The sequence below is a fragment of the Trichosurus vulpecula genome, chromosome 5 (genome assembly GCF_011100635.1).
Source record: "Trichosurus vulpecula isolate mTriVul1 chromosome 5, mTriVul1.pri, whole genome shotgun sequence".
Classification (NCBI taxonomy): Eukaryota; Metazoa; Chordata; class Mammalia; order Diprotodontia; family Phalangeridae; genus Trichosurus; species Trichosurus vulpecula.
In genome coordinates this window covers 32,549,883-32,554,495 of record NC_050577.1, presented here as the reverse complement: position 1 = coordinate 32,554,495, position 4,613 = coordinate 32,549,883, and positions in this window count along the sequence as shown.

Below are 4,613 nucleotides of genomic sequence, written 5' to 3'. Positions count from 1 at the left end.
AATTGTAGCGCCTGTCCTTTGTTTATTATTTCCAATTTAGCCGATATGTTGCTTGCTTGCTTGCACATATTTTTTTTTTTTTTTGCATTTTTTCTCTCCCATTAGACCATGAGCTCGAGGGCCAGGACTAAATTTTGCCTTTCTTTGTATCCATAGTGCTTAGAACATTATAGGTGCTTAATAAATATTTAATGACTGACTGACTGCTTGCTCGGATATCCATGGCAATATTGCTAAGTTATCAATTAATATTCAATTACCCTCAATTATCTGAAATGTGAGGCAAAATAATATCCCTCCTCCCATTCAGCTTTATCCAGGACACTAGTCTAAGAGTCCCTGCTCCATGTTCCTATATGATCAGTATCACCTTGCTCTTAAATGTTGTAACTCATCACTTCCATTTACTCACAGCCCTCTTGCTTCCCACTGGTCAGCCACAGGCCAGTCACTGCATGAAGGGAAAGGCAAAAAGAGTCAAAGAAGCAGCAATGAATTTCAATGTCAAATATGAAATCACACTTGGAAATAGTACCTAACATTTGTACTACCAGATTGATTTCCTCAGATCTAGCCCCAAATTGCATCAACTCCCCTTTATACTAGTGCTATTCCATGTGCCTAGACCTACATTTGTAGGGTCATAGAACCATAGATTTACCGTAAGAAGCAATTTTAGAGACCAGAGGTCACCTGTTATTGTTCAGGCATTTTTCAGTTATGTCCAACCCTTTGTGACCCCATTTTGGCTTTTCTTGGCAAAGATAAGTGGAGTAGTTTGCCATTTCTTTCTCCAGATCATTGTGTAGATGATGAAACTGAGGCAAACAGGGTTAAGTGACTTGCCCAGGGGCACACAGCTAGTAAGTGTCTGAGGCCAGATTTGATCTCAGGAAGATTTATCTTCCTGACAACTGTTTCTAGTGCTTTATTCACTGTGCCACTTACCTGCCCTTTCGAAACCACTTAGTCCATTCTTATTTTACAGAAGAGGGACTGAGAGCCAGTGAGGTTAAGACATTTGTCCAAGGTCATATAGGTAGTAGGAGCAGAACTATGTTTTGAACTCAAGTACTCCAACTATAAATCTAGCTTTCTTTCCACTGTTAACACACTATCTCTCATTATGTAAATCTATCAATATTTTTCAAACCCAAGTGCCCCAGGGCTAAATTTGTTATTATGATAACATGTGTAAAGTACATTATAACCCAAAGCTGATATTTAAGCATGAACATTTATTTTTATAATAGCAGTAGAAAAAACCCAATATTTTCATTTTCTGACATATGAATATACCTTTCAGAAATGACAAATGAAGGTTACAGAAAAACTCTGCAGTGCAGCTTTTTAAATGTCTCAATTTTAGAAAGTATAACAAAAAAGATTAACATAAAGATCACCTAATTTATACTTATCAGTTTGTTGCCTAATTCAAACATTACCAAGGATAAAGAGGGCATTTTGATAAATGATAAACCCTAAGAGGCCACAGAGAAAGGAAAAAGGAAAAATAAATATTGCCCAGCAGAAATACATCCATATCTAAATTTTAGTTATGGGCATGCTTCACAAACTTTTATGTCCATAACAAATGCAATCAAAATATGTGAGAAGGTATTTTTCTCGGAGAGACTTCGGAAAGGCCAATGCCTGGCACATAGTTGATACTTAATAAGTGCTTTTTGGCTGTTAAGTAATTAATTCTTTTAAAATGAACAAATCTTACCTACACAGCCACTGAATTTAAAATGTTGCTCTCTTCTCATCCATCCCCCAACCCCCAAACCAATTTTAAAATCTTACCATGTTAATCTTCCTCCGGTAAGATCCCAATGCTTCATCAAGATGAGAAAATGACCTTGGGTTACTGGGGGCCATGACAAAGGTGAGCAAGCTCTAGTAGGTTCCATCAAGTTATAAATATTGCAAGCAGGGATTTTGTGGCAGAAGATAGGTCTGTTGTCTAAGGACAAGGCCCACTCAATTTGCAAACCTCATTAAGAAGTGAGATTCACTTTTGCTTTTTCATTACAAAAAACTCTTGAAAACAATTTGCTAATTTAAAGGAACTTGCAATCTGCATCTGTGAAGAGAATGCCCATATGTGTAGAATTACAGACGTTTAAAATATTGAAGTAAAGGACTAATCAGAAGTATCAACATCTCTCATGTAAGCTTTTAAAAAAAAGAACAAAGAATCAAAACCAATAAGAGGTTATTATTTGGAATTGTGATTGTCACAAGTGTTTCATTTGAATTGGATCCATTTTATTTCTAGCTCTTTTTCTCAAAGCAAGAACTTCATCTTTGATAGAGCAAAACTCAAAACTCAGTAAAATGGGGTGGGGAGGGAAGGAAAAGGGCAGGTAAGCATTCCAGATTTCCCTCCATGGTGGATTAGTTATGTAAAGAATAAGAAACTTCATTGTAATTAGAATATACTTTATAATGAAGTAGAATCAACAGCATGGGTCACCACTCCCACCCCTACCATGCCAGAACACAACTGCTACTGGACCTTGGCTTCTTCATAAGTAAAAGGAGAATGAACTAAATGATCTCTGAGATATCTTGGCTCCTCTAGACCCCAACTGTTCAAAAAACTGTAATGTAACAAGAATCTATTCGGATCTTGAATATGTGTATAAAAACATACGTATAGATACATAGACAAATATATGTATATGCGTAGATATACACACATATGTGTGTATGTATATATCCCTGCTGTCTTTTGTCTGAGAAAGTAAGGACTAAGGACACAAATATGAAATCATTCTCCTCTTTCTCAGATGTTTAGATTGATTCCAAGGCTGAAAACAGCATGACAAAGTATTTATATGGCACCAAATAACAGGAAATCACATCATCATGAAACTATGGGATATTTACAATGGTCTACAACGTCTTTTGCATCTCAGTCCATTAGCACCTCCATTGGAGGACAGAAAGAGGAAGAAGGGAAAACCAGTACTACCAGTATTCCAATTTGTTACAAGCATATGGAAAAGTAAAAATGACCACCTTAATTGAGGTTTGTAAATTACCTGCTGATTCATTTATCATCCTGGCTCCTTTCTCCTTTACAAATACACACACATATACATATATACATATACATATGTATGTATATACATATATATATACATATGTGTATGTGTGTATATATATATATATATATATATATATACACATGCATACATATATGAGAAGTGGTGGTGCAAGTAAAAAACAAAAACCAATAAAAAGGGAAAAAAATGTTTCACTAACCTATAAAGGGCCTCTAGGTGATGCAGTGGATAGACTGCTATGCCTGAAGTCAAGACGACTTCGCTTCTTAATTCAAATCTCGCTTCAGACACCAAGCTGTGTGACCCTGGGCAAGTCACTTAACCCTGTTTACCTTGGTTTTCTCATCTCAAAATGAGCTGAAGAAGGAAATGGCAAACGATTCCACTATCCCTGCCAAGAAAACCCCAAATGGGGTCACAAAGAGTTGGCCAATACTGAAAAGACTCAACCACCACGACAAAATCCACGAAAGGTGGGAAAGTGAGAAGTAGGGAAGGAGGTGCCTCAGCATATGGCAATAGGATGGAAATGTATACCAAGAAAGAAGTACAACTGCCTTGTTTGTCAAGATATCTAAATAATAAATACAAAAAAATTAAGATCAATAGAGAGGTTTGGCGTAACTCTTGTTTTAAAATCCCTTTCTTTTTTACTGTTTCACATTAACAAGTTAGCTCTATCACTCAGGTACAGAAGCTGTATTTCAATGATGTATGGATGCATACTATACAATTACTTTTCTTCCAGGCAATTTATAAATGTTAGGCTTGTATTTAAGGGCATCATTTATTTCATAAGACACTTCCCCTTTACTCTTTCCTCAACCTGATATTCCTGAGTTCTAAAGTAAGCAACAAAAAGTCGTCAGGATGAAGAGTCACACTACATGGATGAAAAGGCATGGAAACTGTAGGAGGAGCATAGAGAAACAGGAGAAATGAGCAAACACTTGTTATGTTGTGATTGCTTTGCACATGTCCTTCCATAAATTCTTCAAGCAAAGTTCCACCAATATGCCAGGAGCCTTCTACTTTATGTACTTAGCAATAAAACAAATGGACAATCATTTTATTATCCTTTGCTTGTCACATATATCTTTGATGATGAGTTTTATGTGAATTGACGAGTACAATTCATCTTTTATAATTTGGTGCAATTGAATCATACACATCATGCAACTCTGCATTGTTCTTGTGATTCTTCAGATATTGTGATATTCCATGATGCATAATCATAGGAAATTACAAGAAAAAAGTTGGGGTACAAAAATGGGTTTTCATTTTAAGGAAGAGTTGGGTGGTCAATGAAAGCATTACACAATCATTCAAATAGAATACAGTCTTCTCTCTCCCTTCTTTCAAATTATAAGTACAATCAGTTTTCCACCTATAATGTCTAGGCAACATCTTTCCATCATTTGAAATGTCCATCAAACAACATATCATATTTTGAAGAAAGTTCGTTATCAATTCACTTGGTTTTTCCCAATTAAAATTTTAATGAAACATATTTCATGTTACCACAGTCACTATTTCATG